The 20,431-nt window shown below is 54.7% G+C and overlaps 9 non-coding genes and 2 pseudogenes across 9 annotated transcripts; all 11 read left to right on the top strand.

Annotated features, from left to right (window-relative positions):
* Positions 1-444: 444 nt before the first annotated feature.
* LOC148637844 (U2 spliceosomal RNA) lies at positions 445-635 on the top strand. Its single transcript, XR_015931167.1, has one exon. It is a non-coding gene; the product is annotated as a U2 spliceosomal RNA (small nuclear RNA).
* An 847-nt stretch (positions 636-1,482) lies between these two features.
* On the top strand, positions 1,483-1,673 carry LOC148637843 (U2 spliceosomal RNA). Its single transcript, XR_015931191.1, has one exon. It is a non-coding gene; the product is annotated as a U2 spliceosomal RNA (small nuclear RNA).
* Positions 1,674-4,605: 2,932 nt separating this feature from the next.
* On the top strand, positions 4,606-4,807 carry LOC148637842 (U2 spliceosomal RNA; annotated as a pseudogene).
* Positions 4,808-5,654: 847 nt separating this feature from the next.
* On the top strand, positions 5,655-5,845 carry LOC148637841 (U2 spliceosomal RNA). The gene has a single exon (XR_015931190.1). It is a non-coding gene; the product is annotated as a U2 spliceosomal RNA (small nuclear RNA).
* An 847-nt stretch (positions 5,846-6,692) lies between these two features.
* On the top strand, positions 6,693-6,883 carry LOC148637840 (U2 spliceosomal RNA). Its single transcript, XR_015931189.1, has one exon. It is a non-coding gene; the product is annotated as a U2 spliceosomal RNA (small nuclear RNA).
* An 847-nt stretch (positions 6,884-7,730) lies between these two features.
* Positions 7,731-7,921, top strand: LOC148637839 (U2 spliceosomal RNA). The gene has a single exon (XR_015931188.1). It is a non-coding gene; the product is annotated as a U2 spliceosomal RNA (small nuclear RNA).
* A 2,658-nt stretch (positions 7,922-10,579) lies between these two features.
* On the top strand, positions 10,580-10,782 carry LOC148637838 (U2 spliceosomal RNA; annotated as a pseudogene).
* An 847-nt stretch (positions 10,783-11,629) lies between these two features.
* Positions 11,630-11,820, top strand: LOC148637837 (U2 spliceosomal RNA). The gene has a single exon (XR_015931187.1). It is a non-coding gene; the product is annotated as a U2 spliceosomal RNA (small nuclear RNA).
* Positions 11,821-12,667: 847 nt separating this feature from the next.
* On the top strand, positions 12,668-12,858 carry LOC148637836 (U2 spliceosomal RNA). Its single transcript, XR_015931180.1, has one exon. It is a non-coding gene; the product is annotated as a U2 spliceosomal RNA (small nuclear RNA).
* Positions 12,859-13,705: 847 nt separating this feature from the next.
* Positions 13,706-13,896, top strand: LOC148637835 (U2 spliceosomal RNA). The gene has a single exon (XR_015931169.1). It is a non-coding gene; the product is annotated as a U2 spliceosomal RNA (small nuclear RNA).
* Positions 13,897-14,743: 847 nt separating this feature from the next.
* On the top strand, positions 14,744-14,934 carry LOC148637834 (U2 spliceosomal RNA). The gene has a single exon (XR_015931228.1). It is a non-coding gene; the product is annotated as a U2 spliceosomal RNA (small nuclear RNA).
* The last annotated feature ends 5,497 nt before the right edge of the window (positions 14,935-20,431 follow it).

Below are 20,431 nucleotides of genomic sequence, written 5' to 3'. Positions count from 1 at the left end.
TTGTCCATATGTAAACTGTGGGAAGCTCGAAACGATAAGACATGTGTTTTGGGAGTGTATGGTGGCTAGACGAGTGTGGGGGGAGTGTAAATGTATGTTATTAAGCATTTTTTCTAATTTTGTGTTGTCTTATGAGAAAATAATGAATGCCTGGAAGGGAACGGAAAAGAAGATGACAACAGATTGGGTTTTGTGGATGGTTATAAGTGTGATAAAGCATTTTATTTGGAATGCAAGATGTGCCCAGGTTAAAGGGGATGTGAAAAGAAGAGATAGAGAAATCATTTGGGGAGTACGTCATGAACTCAAAAGAAGAATGAAAAGAGACATACTGAGATGGAAATTCCATGCGGCGAAAGACAAATGGAAGGGACTATTTCTGTGTTTTCCTGAGTTAAACACGTCTTGATTGTGGATTTGTGAATGGTATGGCCTGAATTATGAGTCAGTTTTGTATTTTCATAATAAAAAACAAAAAAAAATCTGTTCTTATCAGTTTAATATCTGATACGTCCCCCATCGGGGGACCACATATTAAACGGATTTTTGGAACAGGGAGCTGGATCAGGAGCTTGCTCCGTCCTCTCCACGCATCGGCCCGGTATTGCAGCGCCTCCGGGAGCGGTGCACCACCTTCTCTCAGCGGTGAAAAGACAGACGTAGGTAGCTAGGTAGCTAGCTAGCTAGCGAGCGAGCGAGCAAGCAAGCGAAGTGGACTGGAGCTCCTTCTTCTCGGGTCTCGTCCCTCGTCCCCCATCTGTGTGTCTCTGTGTTCTGTCTCTCTCTCGCCCTCTCGGTTCCCGTGCTCCCTCTGTGCGCTTTCCCGCGTCTCGACTCTCTGGGCAAGCAGGCCGGCCCCCTTTTCGGCTCCCGTGCGTTTTCCCTCCAAAAAACTTAGGTTTTTCAGCCTTTTCCCAGGGAGGCAGGCGTGGCTTGCTTGCTTGCTTGCTTGCTTGCTTGCTTGCTTGCGTGCGTGTCCGTCCCCGTCCCTGCAGGCGGGCCCCTTTCGACAGCTGGGCGTTTTCCCTCCAAAAAACTTAGTATATCCACCTTTTCTTTCTTTTTTTTCGGCAGGCAGGCAGGCAGGCGTGTGTGCGCGCGCGTCCCCGTCCCTCCCTCCCTCCCGAGAGAGAGCTGCCCCTTGCCTCTGCCCGCAGGTGCTGGCGCTCGGCTTTGGCTTGCAGCCGGTTGGGCGCAGCTGCTGCCGGTGGGAGGGGCCTAAGCTAAGGAGGCCGGGCGGCTGGCGCCCCCTGCGGCTGCGGTCGTTGTCGGGCCGTTGACAGAAGATCAAAGAGCAGGGCCCCCGCCCGGGACTGGCAGGAAGGCAGGCGGGCAGGCAAGAGAGAGGGGGAGCAGAGTCCCGCGGCAGGCCTCTGGCTGCAGGGAGGCCGGCAGCTGCGCGGGTCCCGGGCTCCAGAGGAGTCGGCCTGCGCCACTGTGCGCCAGCGGAACGCCCGCGCGTCGGTCCGCGCCTTTGTGGGCATCGCTTCTCGGCCTTTTGGCTAAGATCAAGTGTAGTATCTGTTCTTATCAGTTTAATATCTGATACGTCCCCCATCGGGGGACCACATATTAAACGGATTTTTGGAACAGGGAGCTGGATCAGGAGCTTGCTCCGTCCTCTCCACGCATCGGCCCGGTATTGCAGCGCCTCCGGGAGCGGTGCACCACCTTCTCTCAGCGGTGAAAAGACAGACGTAGGTAGCTAGGTAGCTAGCTAGCTAGCGAGCGAGCGAGCAAGCAAGCGAAGTGGACTGGAGCTCCTTCTTCTCGGGTCTCGTCCCTCGTCCCCCATCTGTGTGTCTCTGTGTTCTGTCTCTCTCTCGCCCTCTCGGTTCCCGTGCTCCCTCTGTGCGCTTTCCCGCGTCTCGACTCTCTGGGCAAGCAGGCCGGCCCCCTTTTCGGCTCCCGTGCGTTTTCCCTCCAAAAAACTTAGGTTTTTCAGCCTTTTCCCAGGGAGGCAGGCGTGGCTTGCTTGCTTGCTTGCTTGCTTGCTTGCTTGCTTGCGTGCGTGTCCGTCCCCGTCCCTGCAGGCGGGCCCCTTTCGACAGCTGGGCGTTTTCCCTCCAAAAAACTTAGTATATCCACCTTTTCTTTCTTTTTTTTCGGCAGGCAGGCAGGCAGGCGTGTGTGCGCGCGCGTCCCCGTCCCTCCCTCCCTCCCGAGAGAGAGCTGCCCCTTGCCTCTGCCCGCAGGTGCTGGCGCTCGGCTTTGGCTTGCAGCCGGTTGGGCGCAGCTGCTGCCGGTGGGAGGGGCCTAAGCTAAGGAGGCCGGGCGGCTGGCGCCCCCTGCGGCTGCGGTCGTTGTCGGGCCGTTGACAGAAGATCAAAGAGCAGGGCCCCCGCCCGGGACTGGCAGGAAGGCAGGCGGGCAGGCAAGAGAGAGGGGGAGCAGAGTCCCGCGGCAGGCCTCTGGCTGCAGGGAGGCCGGCAGCTGCGCGGGTCCCGGGCTCCAGAGGAGTCGGCCTGCGCCACTGTGCGCCAGCGGAACGCCCGCGCGTCGGTCCGCGCCTTTGTGGGCATCGCTTCTCGGCCTTTTGGCTAAGATCGAGGTTTAAGCCGGCAAGCCCGCAATTCCAAGATCTTAGTCCAGGGGGTCGGGAAGGCGAGGGGAGAAGGACGGACTGGAAGGATGGGAATCGGAAGGATGGAGGCCGGAGTTTGAAGGATCGATGTGGCGGTGAGGACGACGAGGAGAATTGCTGGACGGTGAACGGAGTAGAGCTGCGGAGGATTGCTGAGCGGTGAAGGAGCTGGAGTTGCGAGGATTAGAACGGCGGTGGCGAGGAAGGTTTGCTGTGGTGGACGGAGCTTGAGGACGGCGGTTTGCGTACCTGGAGGATTCCGGAAAGAGCAACGACACGGTTGGAGCGATGGCTGGGTACCCTTGGGCGAGAAACGAGCAGCGGAAGGACTCCCTCCGTTTTTCGCTGAGGAGCCTGGAGGGACCGACGACCTGGGACAGAGACAGGTTTAAAGAACTGGTTTTGGTGAAATGTTTGGGAGTGCATTTGAAAGATGTTTTCTGTTTGCAGGACTTTGTTAGATGTGGGATCTTTGAAGTGACTTTTACATCGGACGTGTTGTGTTTTGAAGTGTGGCGGATGGTGCAGGAAAAGAAAGAGGAGTTACCAGTAAAGTTGTTTCGAGTGGAGCCGATGTTTGTTGGAGACTTGAAGATTATGACAGTTTTCTTTTCAGATCCATTTATCCCTGAGGAGGACTTAGTTTTCTTCTTGCGGAGGTTTGTGGATCTGCAAGGAGCCGGGAAGAGAGAGCTGGACAAGGATGGCGTGTGGTCTGGGAAACGGACATATTTGATGAGACTGAGACTGGGGAAGACAGCGGAGGAGGGGGTGATTCACCCCCCAGCTTTCTTCATGATCGGGTTGCACAGGGGTTACCTGGTTTATTCCGGGCAACCCCTCGAATGCAGAGCATGCGGAGGAAGGGGACATTTTGCTGCGCAGTGCACGTCAGCGCGCTGCAAACGGTGTGGGGTGATGGGACATGTGGTGAAAGATTGTGCAGAAGAGAAAAGGTGTTTTAAGTGTGACGGGTTGGGACATGTGTCATGGGAGTGTGGGGTTTGTCCGAGACGGAAGCCTGAGGAAAAGGTTGGTGAGGAGAATGGACGGTGTGTGGAGAGTACATGGAAGGGTGTAAGTAAGGAAATGAATGAGACCAGTATGATAAGAGTGAAGAATGGAGAGCAGAGGAATAATGTGGGTGAGAGTGGTCAGTGTGATGAGAGGGGAAGGATGGAAGAGAGTGATCAGAAGAGTGGGGTGAGTCTTATGATAGAGGAGGAGATGTATATGAAGGGAGTGTATGTGGAGGAGTTGTTTTGCAGTGATGAGGAGATAGGTTTGATGGATCTTGAGGAAGAATGTAACAGACCTGGTTTGGGTGAGGATGTCAGTGATATTGTGGCAGTTTTGAGTATGGATGGGGAGGGTGACGGGAATGAGAAGAAGGAAGTAAGGGTGGGTCAGACGGTCAGAAAAAAAGGGAAAAAGAAAGGGAAGAAGTGAGGGAGATTAAGAAGGGGATGAGGTAATTAGCATAAGGGGCGGGAGTATGGAGATGAGGTTTTCTGTTTAGTTTAGAGGGTGATATGGTCTTGGGAATTAATGAAAGTTAATATAATGTGTTAAAAGTATATGTTTGTTGTGTAATGGTTTGGGTTGAAGTTGGGAACAATATGGATGTGTTAAGGTTTTTTGGATTCTACTGAGAAAAGATTTAAGTTGAAGTTGGGAGGTTTAAGATGATGGGGAGGGAAGAGATAAGAGAGTACAAGTGGGAAAGGAGGTTAATTTGAATAAGGGGTGGGACTATGGAAAGGTGGTTTTTTGGTGTTAGAGAATAACATGATTTGGGAATTGATGTAAGGAAATACGGATGGTTAAAGGATTTATGTTTGTTGTGTAATGTTTCAGTTTGAAGTGGGAGGTTTAAGATGAGGGATTTATGTTAAATTATGAATGTGTTTTATGTTATCCTGGGTTGTTGTGCGGGTTTGTTATGTTGGGTTGGGTTGTTATGTTTTATTAGAAATGTGGTTGTTGTGTTTGATGTTTGGTAGAATTACGAACTGTAATGAACTGTTTTTCAATAAAAAAAAAAAAAAAAAAAAAAAAAAAAAAAAAAAATCTGTTCTTATCAGTTTAATATCTGATACGTCCCCCATCGGGGGACCACATATTAAACGGATTTTTGGAACAGGGAGCTGGATCAGGAGCTTGCTCCGTCCTCTCCACGCATCGGCCCGGTATTGCAGCGCCTCCGGGAGCGGTGCACCACCTTCTCTCAGCGGTGAAAAGACAGACGTAGGTAGCTAGGTAGCTAGCTAGCTAGCGAGCGAGCGAGCAAGCAAGCGAAGTGGACTGGAGCTCCTTCTTCTCGGGTCTCGTCCCTCGTCCCCCATCTGTGTGTCTCTGTGTTCTGTCTCTCTCTCGCCCTCTCGGTTCCCGTGCTCCCTCTGTGCGCTTTCCCGCGTCTCGACTCTCTGGGCAAGCAGGCCGGCCCCCTTTTCGGCTCCCGTGCGTTTTCCCTCCAAAAAACTTAGGTTTTTCAGCCTTTTCCCAGGGAGGCAGGCGTGGCTTGCTTGCTTGCTTGCTTGCTTGCTTGCTTGCTTGCGTGCGTGTCCGTCCCCGTCCCTGCAGGCGGGCCCCTTTCGACAGCTGGGCGTTTTCCCTCCAAAAAACTTAGTATATCCACCTTTTCTTTCTTTTTTTTCGGCAGGCAGGCAGGCAGGCGTGTGTGCGCGCGCGTCCCCGTCCCTCCCTCCCTCCCGAGAGAGAGCTGCCCCTTGCCTCTGCCCGCAGGTGCTGGCGCTCGGCTTTGGCTTGCAGCCGGTTGGGCGCAGCTGCTGCCGGTGGGAGGGGCCTAAGCTAAGGAGGCCGGGCGGCTGGCGCCCCCTGCGGCTGCGGTCGTTGTCGGGCCGTTGACAGAAGATCAAAGAGCAGGGCCCCCGCCCGGGACTGGCAGGAAGGCAGGCGGGCAGGCAAGAGAGAGGGGGAGCAGAGTCCCGCGGCAGGCCTCTGGCTGCAGGGAGGCCGGCAGCTGCGCGGGTCCCGGGCTCCAGAGGAGTCGGCCTGCGCCACTGTGCGCCAGCGGAACGCCCGCGCGTCGGTCCGCGCCTTTGTGGGCATCGCTTCTCGGCCTTTTGGCTAAGATCAAGTGTAGTATCTGTTCTTATCAGTTTAATATCTGATACGTCCCCCATCGGGGGACCACATATTAAACGGATTTTTGGAACAGGGAGCTGGATCAGGAGCTTGCTCCGTCCTCTCCACGCATCGGCCCGGTATTGCAGCGCCTCCGGGAGCGGTGCACCACCTTCTCTCAGCGGTGAAAAGACAGACGTAGGTAGCTAGGTAGCTAGCTAGCTAGCGAGCGAGCGAGCAAGCAAGCGAAGTGGACTGGAGCTCCTTCTTCTCGGGTCTCGTCCCTCGTCCCCCATCTGTGTGTCTCTGTGTTCTGTCTCTCTCTCGCCCTCTCGGTTCCCGTGCTCCCTCTGTGCGCTTTCCCGCGTCTCGACTCTCTGGGCAAGCAGGCCGGCCCCCTTTTCGGCTCCCGTGCGTTTTCCCTCCAAAAAACTTAGGTTTTTCAGCCTTTTCCCAGGGAGGCAGGCGTGGCTTGCTTGCTTGCTTGCTTGCTTGCTTGCTTGCTTGCGTGCGTGTCCGTCCCCGTCCCTGCAGGCGGGCCCCTTTCGACAGCTGGGCGTTTTCCCTCCAAAAAACTTAGTATATCCACCTTTTCTTTCTTTTTTTTCGGCAGGCAGGCAGGCAGGCGTGTGTGCGCGCGCGTCCCCGTCCCTCCCTCCCTCCCGAGAGAGAGCTGCCCCTTGCCTCTGCCCGCAGGTGCTGGCGCTCGGCTTTGGCTTGCAGCCGGTTGGGCGCAGCTGCTGCCGGTGGGAGGGGCCTAAGCTAAGGAGGCCGGGCGGCTGGCGCCCCCTGCGGCTGCGGTCGTTGTCGGGCCGTTGACAGAAGATCAAAGAGCAGGGCCCCCGCCCGGGACTGGCAGGAAGGCAGGCGGGCAGGCAAGAGAGAGGGGGAGCAGAGTCCCGCGGCAGGCCTCTGGCTGCAGGGAGGCCGGCAGCTGCGCGGGTCCCGGGCTCCAGAGGAGTCGGCCTGCGCCACTGTGCGCCAGCGGAACGCCCGCGCGTCGGTCCGCGCCTTTGTGGGCATCGCTTCTCGGCCTTTTGGCTAAGATCAAGTGTAGTATCTGTTCTTATCAGTTTAATATCTGATACGTCCCCCATCGGGGGACCACATATTAAACGGATTTTTGGAACAGGGAGCTGGATCAGGAGCTTGCTCCGTCCTCTCCACGCATCGGCCCGGTATTGCAGCGCCTCCGGGAGCGGTGCACCACCTTCTCTCAGCGGTGAAAAGACAGACGTAGGTAGCTAGGTAGCTAGCTAGCTAGCGAGCGAGCGAGCAAGCAAGCGAAGTGGACTGGAGCTCCTTCTTCTCGGGTCTCGTCCCTCGTCCCCCATCTGTGTGTCTCTGTGTTCTGTCTCTCTCTCGCCCTCTCGGTTCCCGTGCTCCCTCTGTGCGCTTTCCCGCGTCTCGACTCTCTGGGCAAGCAGGCCGGCCCCCTTTTCGGCTCCCGTGCGTTTTCCCTCCAAAAAACTTAGGTTTTTCAGCCTTTTCCCAGGGAGGCAGGCGTGGCTTGCTTGCTTGCTTGCTTGCTTGCTTGCTTGCTTGCGTGCGTGTCCGTCCCCGTCCCTGCAGGCGGGCCCCTTTCGACAGCTGGGCGTTTTCCCTCCAAAAAACTTAGTATATCCACCTTTTCTTTCTTTTTTTTCGGCAGGCAGGCAGGCAGGCGTGTGTGCGCGCGCGTCCCCGTCCCTCCCTCCCTCCCGAGAGAGAGCTGCCCCTTGCCTCTGCCCGCAGGTGCTGGCGCTCGGCTTTGGCTTGCAGCCGGTTGGGCGCAGCTGCTGCCGGTGGGAGGGGCCTAAGCTAAGGAGGCCGGGCGGCTGGCGCCCCCTGCGGCTGCGGTCGTTGTCGGGCCGTTGACAGAAGATCAAAGAGCAGGGCCCCCGCCCGGGACTGGCAGGAAGGCAGGCGGGCAGGCAAGAGAGAGGGGGAGCAGAGTCCCGCGGCAGGCCTCTGGCTGCAGGGAGGCCGGCAGCTGCGCGGGTCCCGGGCTCCAGAGGAGTCGGCCTGCGCCACTGTGCGCCAGCGGAACGCCCGCGCGTCGGTCCGCGCCTTTGTGGGCATCGCTTCTCGGCCTTTTGGCTAAGATCAAGTGTAGTATCTGTTCTTATCAGTTTAATATCTGATACGTCCCCCATCGGGGGACCACATATTAAACGGATTTTTGGAACAGGGAGCTGGATCAGGAGCTTGCTCCGTCCTCTCCACGCATCGGCCCGGTATTGCAGCGCCTCCGGGAGCGGTGCACCACCTTCTCTCAGCGGTGAAAAGACAGACGTAGGTAGCTAGGTAGCTAGCTAGCTAGCGAGCGAGCGAGCAAGCAAGCGAAGTGGACTGGAGCTCCTTCTTCTCGGGTCTCGTCCCTCGTCCCCCATCTGTGTGTCTCTGTGTTCTGTCTCTCTCTCGCCCTCTCGGTTCCCGTGCTCCCTCTGTGCGCTTTCCCGCGTCTCGACTCTCTGGGCAAGCAGGCCGGCCCCCTTTTCGGCTCCCGTGCGTTTTCCCTCCAAAAAACTTAGGTTTTTCAGCCTTTTCCCAGGGAGGCAGGCGTGGCTTGCTTGCTTGCTTGCTTGCTTGCTTGCTTGCTTGCGTGCGTGTCCGTCCCCGTCCCTGCAGGCGGGCCCCTTTCGACAGCTGGGCGTTTTCCCTCCAAAAAACTTAGTATATCCACCTTTTCTTTCTTTTTTTTCGGCAGGCAGGCAGGCAGGCGTGTGTGCGCGCGCGTCCCCGTCCCTCCCTCCCTCCCGAGAGAGAGCTGCCCCTTGCCTCTGCCCGCAGGTGCTGGCGCTCGGCTTTGGCTTGCAGCCGGTTGGGCGCAGCTGCTGCCGGTGGGAGGGGCCTAAGCTAAGGAGGCCGGGCGGCTGGCGCCCCCTGCGGCTGCGGTCGTTGTCGGGCCGTTGACAGAAGATCAAAGAGCAGGGCCCCCGCCCGGGACTGGCAGGAAGGCAGGCGGGCAGGCAAGAGAGAGGGGGAGCAGAGTCCCGCGGCAGGCCTCTGGCTGCAGGGAGGCCGGCAGCTGCGCGGGTCCCGGGCTCCAGAGGAGTCGGCCTGCGCCACTGTGCGCCAGCGGAACGCCCGCGCGTCGGTCCGCGCCTTTGTGGGCATCGCTTCTCGGCCTTTTGGCTAAGATCAAGGTTTAAGCCGGCAAGCCCGCAATTCCGAGATCTTGGTCAGAGGGTCGGGAAGGCGAGGGACGGATGGAATGGACGGAATGATGGAGTAACCGGAAGGGCTGGAACGTGGATGCTGGAGTCGGGAGAGCGGTGCTGTTGGAGACGTGGAGGATTTGCCGTGCTGTGGACGAGACCAGAGGACGTCAGGATTGTTTGGAGAGATCGGAAGTGGGCTGAGGATGGCGTTTGTTGCGATGGCCGGGTTCCCTTGGGCGAGGAAGGAGTGGAGGAAGAACTCCCTGCGTTTCTCGCTTCGGAGCCGGGAAGGACTGGAAAACTGGACAAGGGATAAGTTCAAGTTGTTTTTGACTAGTTTCTTTGATTTACGGTTTTCGGATATGATGTGTTTACAGGATTTCGGCAAACGGGGAGTGTTTGAATTGACTTTGGCGTCGGGGGATCTTTGTTTGGATTTGTGGAAGACGGTACAAGAAAGGAAGGGGGAGGCTCCGCTGAGCCTTTTTCATGTGGAGCCGATGTTTGCGGGACAATTGCTTCGGATGACGGTATGGGTATCGGATCCGTTTGTTACAGAGGAGGAAATTGCTTCCTTCTTGCAGCGATATGTGTTTTTGCAAGGTGAAGGAAAGAAGGATTTGGACAATGATGGAGTGTGGGATGGGAAATGGGTGTTTTGGGTGAGACTGTATATGGATATAGTAGGTGGAGGGGAGGTGATTCACCCTCCTGCGTTTTTTGGAAACGAATCACGAAGGGGGTACCTGGTTTATCCGGGACAGCCCCTAACATGTAGAAGGTGTGGGGATAGAGGTCATTATGCTGTGCAATGTACAACAGTGTTATGCAGTTGGTGTCAGTCGCGGGATCATGTGACAAGAGATTGTGTGCGGTGTCATTCTTGTGGGAAGATTGGTTTTGGTTATAAGCATTGTCAAAAAGTTGAGATGAAGGAACGGAAGGGGGAAGGGAAAAGGGTCAGTTGTGTCACTGTGAACAGAAGAAGTGTGGAGAGTGTACGGGCGAGTGACATAGATGGAGACAGTGATAGGGGTGTGGAGAGTGCACGGGGGAGTGATATAGATGAAGACAGTGATAGGTGTGTGGAGAGTGTACGGGCGAGTGATATAGATGAAGACAGTGAAAGGTCTGTGGATGAATCAGTGAGTGTGGAGAAGTTGGAGAGTGTGAGTGAACAACAGATTAGTATAATGCAAGAGGTAGCTGAGAAGAAGAGGGAGGTTATGGTTAAGGCGGAAGGTGGGAAGAATGAGGAAGGGTGGTTAAGGGTAAGGAAGAAGAGGAGGGTACGGAAAAAAGAATGGGGGGAATCTGACATTGAAAAAAGGGTAACAGCAAGTGTTTTACGGATTAATAAAATGGGGTTTGATAGTTTTGAGAAGGGGTTTGGAAGTTGAGTTGGGAGGGAACTGTTTAGCATAAGGGGCAGGACAGTGTAAATAGGATGATTTGTGATTATGGTGTTTGTTTTATTTTTGATTATGATTAATTTGTGTGAAGAAATGATGTGAAACAGGTGGAAATATGAATCTGTGTTGAAAGTTGAATGTAATTTGAGTTGAAGTATTTCTGTTTTGAACTGGATGGTTATTGATGGAAGGTTTATGTTTTCTGGGTGTGGAGGGCCTGGTTTTTTTTTTTTTTTTTTTTGCATAAGGGGTGGGAATATGGAAATGGGCAGGTTGATGTGCGTTTAGTGTAATTTGTTAAGTGATTTTCAAGTTTGGGTTGTGAGGTTAAATGGGTATTGGTTTTGTTGTATTTTGCATTTTTGTAATAAAAAAAAAAAAAAAAAAAAAAAAAAAAAAAAAATCTGTTCTTATCAGTTTAATATCTGATACGTCCCCCATCGGGGGACCACATATTAAACGGATTTTTGGAACAGGGAGCTGGATCAGGAGCTTGCTCCGTCCTCTCCACGCATCGGCCCGGTATTGCAGCGCCTCCGGGAGCGGTGCACCACCTTCTCTCAGCGGTGAAAAGACAGACGTAGGTAGCTAGGTAGCTAGCTAGCTAGCGAGCGAGCGAGCAAGCAAGCGAAGTGGACTGGAGCTCCTTCTTCTCGGGTCTCGTCCCTCGTCCCCCATCTGTGTGTCTCTGTGTTCTGTCTCTCTCTCGCCCTCTCGGTTCCCGTGCTCCCTCTGTGCGCTTTCCCGCGTCTCGACTCTCTGGGCAAGCAGGCCGGCCCCCTTTTCGGCTCCCGTGCGTTTTCCCTCCAAAAAACTTAGGTTTTTCAGCCTTTTCCCAGGGAGGCAGGCGTGGCTTGCTTGCTTGCTTGCTTGCTTGCTTGCTTGCTTGCGTGCGTGTCCGTCCCCGTCCCTGCAGGCGGGCCCCTTTCGACAGCTGGGCGTTTTCCCTCCAAAAAACTTAGTATATCCACCTTTTCTTTCTTTTTTTTCGGCAGGCAGGCAGGCAGGCGTGTGTGCGCGCGCGTCCCCGTCCCTCCCTCCCTCCCGAGAGAGAGCTGCCCCTTGCCTCTGCCCGCAGGTGCTGGCGCTCGGCTTTGGCTTGCAGCCGGTTGGGCGCAGCTGCTGCCGGTGGGAGGGGCCTAAGCTAAGGAGGCCGGGCGGCTGGCGCCCCCTGCGGCTGCGGTCGTTGTCGGGCCGTTGACAGAAGATCAAAGAGCAGGGCCCCCGCCCGGGACTGGCAGGAAGGCAGGCGGGCAGGCAAGAGAGAGGGGGAGCAGAGTCCCGCGGCAGGCCTCTGGCTGCAGGGAGGCCGGCAGCTGCGCGGGTCCCGGGCTCCAGAGGAGTCGGCCTGCGCCACTGTGCGCCAGCGGAACGCCCGCGCGTCGGTCCGCGCCTTTGTGGGCATCGCTTCTCGGCCTTTTGGCTAAGATCAAGTGTAGTATCTGTTCTTATCAGTTTAATATCTGATACGTCCCCCATCGGGGGACCACATATTAAACGGATTTTTGGAACAGGGAGCTGGATCAGGAGCTTGCTCCGTCCTCTCCACGCATCGGCCCGGTATTGCAGCGCCTCCGGGAGCGGTGCACCACCTTCTCTCAGCGGTGAAAAGACAGACGTAGGTAGCTAGGTAGCTAGCTAGCTAGCGAGCGAGCGAGCAAGCAAGCGAAGTGGACTGGAGCTCCTTCTTCTCGGGTCTCGTCCCTCGTCCCCCATCTGTGTGTCTCTGTGTTCTGTCTCTCTCTCGCCCTCTCGGTTCCCGTGCTCCCTCTGTGCGCTTTCCCGCGTCTCGACTCTCTGGGCAAGCAGGCCGGCCCCCTTTTCGGCTCCCGTGCGTTTTCCCTCCAAAAAACTTAGGTTTTTCAGCCTTTTCCCAGGGAGGCAGGCGTGGCTTGCTTGCTTGCTTGCTTGCTTGCTTGCTTGCTTGCGTGCGTGTCCGTCCCCGTCCCTGCAGGCGGGCCCCTTTCGACAGCTGGGCGTTTTCCCTCCAAAAAACTTAGTATATCCACCTTTTCTTTCTTTTTTTTCGGCAGGCAGGCAGGCAGGCGTGTGTGCGCGCGCGTCCCCGTCCCTCCCTCCCTCCCGAGAGAGAGCTGCCCCTTGCCTCTGCCCGCAGGTGCTGGCGCTCGGCTTTGGCTTGCAGCCGGTTGGGCGCAGCTGCTGCCGGTGGGAGGGGCCTAAGCTAAGGAGGCCGGGCGGCTGGCGCCCCCTGCGGCTGCGGTCGTTGTCGGGCCGTTGACAGAAGATCAAAGAGCAGGGCCCCCGCCCGGGACTGGCAGGAAGGCAGGCGGGCAGGCAAGAGAGAGGGGGAGCAGAGTCCCGCGGCAGGCCTCTGGCTGCAGGGAGGCCGGCAGCTGCGCGGGTCCCGGGCTCCAGAGGAGTCGGCCTGCGCCACTGTGCGCCAGCGGAACGCCCGCGCGTCGGTCCGCGCCTTTGTGGGCATCGCTTCTCGGCCTTTTGGCTAAGATCAAGTGTAGTATCTGTTCTTATCAGTTTAATATCTGATACGTCCCCCATCGGGGGACCACATATTAAACGGATTTTTGGAACAGGGAGCTGGATCAGGAGCTTGCTCCGTCCTCTCCACGCATCGGCCCGGTATTGCAGCGCCTCCGGGAGCGGTGCACCACCTTCTCTCAGCGGTGAAAAGACAGACGTAGGTAGCTAGGTAGCTAGCTAGCTAGCGAGCGAGCGAGCAAGCAAGCGAAGTGGACTGGAGCTCCTTCTTCTCGGGTCTCGTCCCTCGTCCCCCATCTGTGTGTCTCTGTGTTCTGTCTCTCTCTCGCCCTCTCGGTTCCCGTGCTCCCTCTGTGCGCTTTCCCGCGTCTCGACTCTCTGGGCAAGCAGGCCGGCCCCCTTTTCGGCTCCCGTGCGTTTTCCCTCCAAAAAACTTAGGTTTTTCAGCCTTTTCCCAGGGAGGCAGGCGTGGCTTGCTTGCTTGCTTGCTTGCTTGCTTGCTTGCTTGCGTGCGTGTCCGTCCCCGTCCCTGCAGGCGGGCCCCTTTCGACAGCTGGGCGTTTTCCCTCCAAAAAACTTAGTATATCCACCTTTTCTTTCTTTTTTTTCGGCAGGCAGGCAGGCAGGCGTGTGTGCGCGCGCGTCCCCGTCCCTCCCTCCCTCCCGAGAGAGAGCTGCCCCTTGCCTCTGCCCGCAGGTGCTGGCGCTCGGCTTTGGCTTGCAGCCGGTTGGGCGCAGCTGCTGCCGGTGGGAGGGGCCTAAGCTAAGGAGGCCGGGCGGCTGGCGCCCCCTGCGGCTGCGGTCGTTGTCGGGCCGTTGACAGAAGATCAAAGAGCAGGGCCCCCGCCCGGGACTGGCAGGAAGGCAGGCGGGCAGGCAAGAGAGAGGGGGAGCAGAGTCCCGCGGCAGGCCTCTGGCTGCAGGGAGGCCGGCAGCTGCGCGGGTCCCGGGCTCCAGAGGAGTCGGCCTGCGCCACTGTGCGCCAGCGGAACGCCCGCGCGTCGGTCCGCGCCTTTGTGGGCATCGCTTCTCGGCCTTTTGGCTAAGATCAAGTGTAGTATCTGTTCTTATCAGTTTAATATCTGATACGTCCCCCATCGGGGGACCACATATTAAACGGATTTTTGGAACAGGGAGCTGGATCAGGAGCTTGCTCCGTCCTCTCCACGCATCGGCCCGGTATTGCAGCGCCTCCGGGAGCGGTGCACCACCTTCTCTCAGCGGTGAAAAGACAGACGTAGGTAGCTAGGTAGCTAGCTAGCTAGCGAGCGAGCGAGCAAGCAAGCGAAGTGGACTGGAGCTCCTTCTTCTCGGGTCTCGTCCCTCGTCCCCCATCTGTGTGTCTCTGTGTTCTGTCTCTCTCTCGCCCTCTCGGTTCCCGTGCTCCCTCTGTGCGCTTTCCCGCGTCTCGACTCTCTGGGCAAGCAGGCCGGCCCCCTTTTCGGCTCCCGTGCGTTTTCCCTCCAAAAAACTTAGGTTTTTCAGCCTTTTCCCAGGGAGGCAGGCGTGGCTTGCTTGCTTGCTTGCTTGCTTGCTTGCTTGCTTGCGTGCGTGTCCGTCCCCGTCCCTGCAGGCGGGCCCCTTTCGACAGCTGGGCGTTTTCCCTCCAAAAAACTTAGTATATCCACCTTTTCTTTCTTTTTTTTCGGCAGGCAGGCAGGCAGGCGTGTGTGCGCGCGCGTCCCCGTCCCTCCCTCCCTCCCGAGAGAGAGCTGCCCCTTGCCTCTGCCCGCAGGTGCTGGCGCTCGGCTTTGGCTTGCAGCCGGTTGGGCGCAGCTGCTGCCGGTGGGAGGGGCCTAAGCTAAGGAGGCCGGGCGGCTGGCGCCCCCTGCGGCTGCGGTCGTTGTCGGGCCGTTGACAGAAGATCAAAGAGCAGGGCCCCCGCCCGGGACTGGCAGGAAGGCAGGCGGGCAGGCAAGAGAGAGGGGGAGCAGAGTCCCGCGGCAGGCCTCTGGCTGCAGGGAGGCCGGCAGCTGCGCGGGTCCCGGGCTCCAGAGGAGTCGGCCTGCGCCACTGTGCGCCAGCGGAACGCCCGCGCGTCGGTCCGCGCCTTTGTGGGCATCGCTTCTCGGCCTTTTGGCTAAGATCAAGTGTAGTATCTGTTCTTATCAGTTTAATATCTGATACGTCCCCCATCGGGGGACCACATATTAAACGGATTTTTGGAACAGGGAGCTGGATCAGGAGCTTGCTCCGTCCTCTCCACGCATCGGCCCGGTATTGCAGCGCCTCCGGGAGCGGTGCACCACCTTCTCTCAGCGGTGAAAAGACAGACGTAGGTAGCTAGGTAGCTAGCTAGCTAGCGAGCGAGCGAGCAAGCAAGCGAAGTGGACTGGAGCTCCTTCTTCTCGGGTCTCGTCCCTCGTCCCCCATCTGTGTGTCTCTGTGTTCTGTCTCTCTCTCGCCCTCTCGGTTCCCGTGCTCCCTCTGTGCGCTTTCCCGCGTCTCGACTCTCTGGGCAAGCAGGCCGGCCCCCTTTTCGGCTCCCGTGCGTTTTCCCTCCAAAAAACTTAGGTTTTTCAGCCTTTTCCCAGGGAGGCAGGCGTGGCTTGCTTGCTTGCTTGCTTGCTTGCTTGCTTGCTTGCGTGCGTGTCCGTCCCCGTCCCTGCAGGCGGGCCCCTTTCGACAGCTGGGCGTTTTCCCTCCAAAAAACTTAGTATATCCACCTTTTCTTTCTTTTTTTTCGGCAGGCAGGCAGGCAGGCGTGTGTGCGCGCGCGTCCCCGTCCCTCCCTCCCTCCCGAGAGAGAGCTGCCCCTTGCCTCTGCCCGCAGGTGCTGGCGCTCGGCTTTGGCTTGCAGCCGGTTGGGCGCAGCTGCTGCCGGTGGGAGGGGCCTAAGCTAAGGAGGCCGGGCGGCTGGCGCCCCCTGCGGCTGCGGTCGTTGTCGGGCCGTTGACAGAAGATCAAAGAGCAGGGCCCCCGCCCGGGACTGGCAGGAAGGCAGGCGGGCAGGCAAGAGAGAGGGGGAGCAGAGTCCCGCGGCAGGCCTCTGGCTGCAGGGAGGCCGGCAGCTGCGCGGGTCCCGGGCTCCAGAGGAGTCGGCCTGCGCCACTGTGCGCCAGCGGAACGCCCGCGCGTCGGTCCGCGCCTTTGTGGGCATCGCTTCTCGGCCTTTTGGCCAAGATCTGAGGATACGTGGCTTGACCGCGGTCTGACGGCTTGCCAGAAGTACGGGAAGGGCGGCGGCGGCGGCGGAGCGGTGGACGGTTGCTGGGGAGAGGACTTGGAGGGAAGGAGACGCTACCGGTGGAGGAGTCCAGTCTTTGGAGGAACATCAGCGGGGAACACCATCGAGCCACCACTGGAATCGCTCTGGGTTGAGCCCAGGGGGTGAAGGTGGGGCTCCCAGATGACATCTACAACCGGTAGGATGGCGTCGGGGATGGCGACCGGACCTTCATTGTCCCGTGAGGGACAAATGAAGGACACGGTGCGCTTTGTCTTGAAAGAGGAAGGAGATAGAGAAGGTTGGATGGTCAGGAGTGTCTTCGAGAAGGCCATTTTGGGCAAGATCTTGGGCGTGAAGAAGGAGAACGTGTTATGCCTGCAGGATTTTTACTGGAAAGGCACATACGATATTACTCTGCATTCTAGTAATCTTTGCGACGAGTTTTGGGCCAAGACTCAAAGTTTAAAAGATCAGGCACCTCTTGATAAGTTTCATATTGAGCCACTATTTGCAAGAGAATTACGCACTCTGACTGTGCATTTGTTCAACCCTCGTGTGCTTGAGGAGGACATTATGACTTTTTTGAGGCGGTTTGTTGACGTACAGGGGGCAGGCAGGAAGATAATCGACGCCGAAGGATACTGGACAGGGAAAAGATCATATGCAGTGCGCCTGAGGTCTAAACCCGGGGCAGAAGGGGGACTGTTACATCCGCCCGCCTTCTTCTCCATTGGGGCAAACCGTGGTTCCATGTATTATCCCGGTCAACCATTAACGTGTCGGAACTGTGGCGGGCACGGACATTTTCAGACTGAATGCAGAGAAGTAGCATGTAGGAGGTGCGGAAAGATGGGCCACCTGGCGAAGGATTGTAATAGCGCCCTAATGTGTAATCTTTGTGGGGCTACAGGGCATGTATTTAAAGACTGTCCAAAAAGAGCCAGAAGTTTTGCTAATATAGTCAAAGAGAAAAACTTACCTGCCAAGGATACAGGTGGTGGTGCGGCGGAGGCCTGGCGACGGTCTGGGGGACCCCAAGAGGGAGAAAGACCTGTGGGAAAGGAGCAGATGATTAGACCAGCCGTAAGAGCAACGAGAGATGATGACCCATCAACATCCCACGGAGCAGGTGAATCACGCATCCCGGAAGAAAACGGCAGAACAGTGGCTGAAGGACAAGCGGAACAGGAGGGCTGGACAATAATGCAGACTCGGAGGAAAAGATTGACTGGGAGGGGTTTGGGGGGAGTACAATTGTGTCAAGAAAATAGGTACAGTGCTCTTGTAGATCTTGATGAGGGGGAGGGGTGTAGTAATGTTACGAGAAGGTTGCCTGGTGGGGGGGCGGACGAAGGTGAGGGTGTGATGAGTGAGGATGGAGATGGTAGTGAGAGTGATTGTGGTGTGTCTGGTGTTGTGGCTGGGAAAGCTAACAAAGACAGGACCAAAAACATACAAGACAAAGGAAAGGGTAGAAAGAAAAAGAAGGTGTCCCAGAGGCCAAAGATTCCTGAGCCCACAGGGGACGCTCAGAAACGTGAAAGACCAGTCTCTAGTGAGGACAGTGATTTTATTGAAGGGAAAAGAAGCAAGGAGGAGGAGATGGCCTGGCTTATTGATTTCGACTCATCCCTTCAAACTGTTAATGTTCAAGGTGAGGCAGTTGGCGGTTTAGCTAAGGAAGGGGACAAGGGGGAGGAGAAGGGTTTAGAAGGGGATAAGGTTAATGAGGGGGAGGGAGATGAGGGAGGAGGGGAGGGGGAGGAGCTATCCAGATCTTTCGTAGAAGAGACAAGTTTAGAGACACATTCCCTGGAAGGATTAAGTATTTCTTCTTTCATTAATATGAGTCCAATTAGTTCTGTAGAAGGTCAAACTCCAGAACCAGTTTTTGAGGCAGAAGGTTTTGGTGAGGTAGATACCTTAAACAGCCCAAATGGATAATTTATCTGTATGCACCATAAATGTAAGAGGTCTGAGAGGGCACAGCAAGAGGATTGCTGTCTTCGATTTCCTCAAGGGTTTAAAGGCAGATTTTTACTTCTTACAGGAAGCCCATGTGAAAAGTGATGAGGATAGTAAGAGATTTACCAAAGAATGGGGGGAAGGTTTCTCAAAATGGAGCATAGGAGGAGTACACTCCGCAGGAGTGGGTATTCTTATTAGTAATAGTTTTTTTAAACTAACGAATCATTTTGTGGTAAGGCCCGGAAGAATACTTGTAGTAGATGGCCAGTTAGGGAAGGAAAAACTAAGACTAATTAATGTATATGCCCCAGCGCAAAAAAGGTTGAGAAGAGATTTCTTTCAGGAGTTAGAGCCCTGGTTTATGACAAACAAAAGAATTATTTTAGGGGGAGATCTTAATGAAGATTTGGATGGGTGTAAGACGAAAGGAGCCAAGCAGCTCCTCTCTCTTTTTGAAAATTACGACTTGAAAGATAGCGCAAAGCAGATCGACGGTGGAAGAGGGCGTCCCACGTGGAGTAATAGCCAAGGTAAGGAAAAAAGGCTAGATTACATCTTGCTATCTCCATATTTTAAAGTGAGTGCTTTGAAGATTATACCAGCATGTTTCTCGGACCATGATGTGGTTAAAGTAGAGCTGGATGGTGGAAAGATTAGTTTTGGGCCGGGGTTTTGGAAATTAAACACAGAAATTCTGGTGGAAGAGGAGTATAAAAACTTAATAGAGACAAATTGGAAAAAATGGGAAGCCAGGAAATGCTTGTTTGAATCAGCAATAAGATGGTGGGAGAATACAAAAAAGAGGATAAAGAGCATATCAATCCGATATTGCAGGAAAAGGAGGAATAAGGAAAAGGAGGAGTTTGTTAAATTACAACAAAGATTGAATGATTTGTATGAAAGGAAGAATGGTGGCGTGCATGTGGGGAGAGTGGAAATTTTAAAAGCTAAAAACGATTTGAAGTGCTTGTATAAGGAAAAAGCGAAAAGGTTTTTGTTTAAATCAAAGTGTGATGTCTTAGAGATGGGGGAGGGTAACTCCTCAGCCTTATTTAGAGCAATAAGGAAAGACCAAAAGAAGATGAACTTTGATGGTGTACGGGGGAATGATGGGAGTGTCACTGAGGACCCACTGGAGATGGTAAGGGAGGCTACCAGTTATTACAAAGATCTCTTCAAGAAAGACTTAATAGTGGGGAACACTGAAGGGTTTTTAAATAAGCTTCAATTAAGAATAGGAGAAGGAAGTAGAGAGGGTTTAGAAAAGGAATTAACTTTAGAAGAGGTAGAGCAGGCTTTATTTAGCTTGAATAAAAAAAAAGTGCCAGGAATTGATGGACTCCCAAAAGAATTTTACGAGACCTTTTGGCCTTTAATTAAGTATGCTCTCTTTGATGTTTATAAGGAAATTCTTGAAGGGGGACAATTGGGTGTAACCATGAGGACCGGGGTATTGTCCTTGTTGTACAAGAAAGGGGATAAAACTTGCCTTGGAAACTGGAGGCCGGTCCAGTTGTTAACAATGGACTATAAGGTTTTAGCGAAGGTCCTTTGTATGAGACTAAGGAATGTATTAGCTGAGGTTATTAGAGATGACCAGACATGTGGAGTTAAGGGACGAACTTTAATTTGGAATTTGTTCTTGATTAGAGACACTATAAGCTGGGTGGAAAAGAGACACCTACCGCTTATTTTACTAAGTCTGGATCAAGAAAAAGCGTTTGATCGGGTAGATCACAACTTTTTGTGGCAGGTTTTAGAACGGTTTGGGTTTGGAGGGAAGTTTATTGGATGGCTAAGACAATTGTACACAAATGTTGGAACCCGAGTCAATATCAATGGATTTATAGGGGAGTTGATTGCTTTAGAGAAAGGAGTCAGGCAGGGGTGTCCGCTGTCACCTCTGTTATATGTACTGTGTTTAGAACCTCTGTTAGAAGCAATCCGGTCAAATATGGAGATAACAGGGATTACAATTCCTGGTAGCAGGGGTCAACAAGCCAAAGTCGCTGCTTACGCAGACGATTTAGTTTTGCTGTTAGATTCAGACAGAGGGGTACTGAGGGCACTGGAGGTCTGTGATCTTTTTGGGCAAGCATCAGGTTCAAAACTCAACATAAAGAAAAGTAAAATAAAATATTTTGGTATTTGGGAACATAGGACAGAAACTCAAGGAGGGCTAACATTAGAGTCGGGACCTATTAAGGTATTAGGGGTAAGTTTTGACACACAGGGATCGGCGCATTTGAATTGGAGTATAAAACTGAAACTCTTAAAAAGGAAATTAGGTCTGTGGAAAAGTATACATTTGTCTCATATGAGTAAGATTGTAGTTGTTAAGACGGACATTCTTTCGAACCTGATTTTTTTAGCATATGTTTTTCCGTTGCCTCCGACATTCAGAAAAGAGCTGGTTAGAATGGTTTTTAACTTTATTTGGAACAATAAATATGAATATATTAAAAGGGTTGACATGTATAGGCCAGTGGAAGAGGGAGGGAGAGATGTACCTAACATCCCCCTTAAATTGGATGTTTTCTTTGTGACGAGTTTATGCAAAGCATTGCATTTTGAGGTTGCACACAAGAGTCAATATTTTGTAATACTTTGG

This window comes from Lepisosteus platostomus, unplaced genomic scaffold (genome assembly GCF_059453375.1).
Source record: "Lepisosteus platostomus isolate fLepPlt1 unplaced genomic scaffold, fLepPlt1.hap1 Scaffold_105_H1, whole genome shotgun sequence".
In the NCBI taxonomy this organism is placed as follows: Eukaryota; Metazoa; Chordata; class Actinopteri; order Semionotiformes; family Lepisosteidae; genus Lepisosteus; species Lepisosteus platostomus.
The sequence above is the reverse complement of the archived record's forward strand: the minus strand, read 5'-3'. Positions and strand labels throughout refer to the sequence as shown.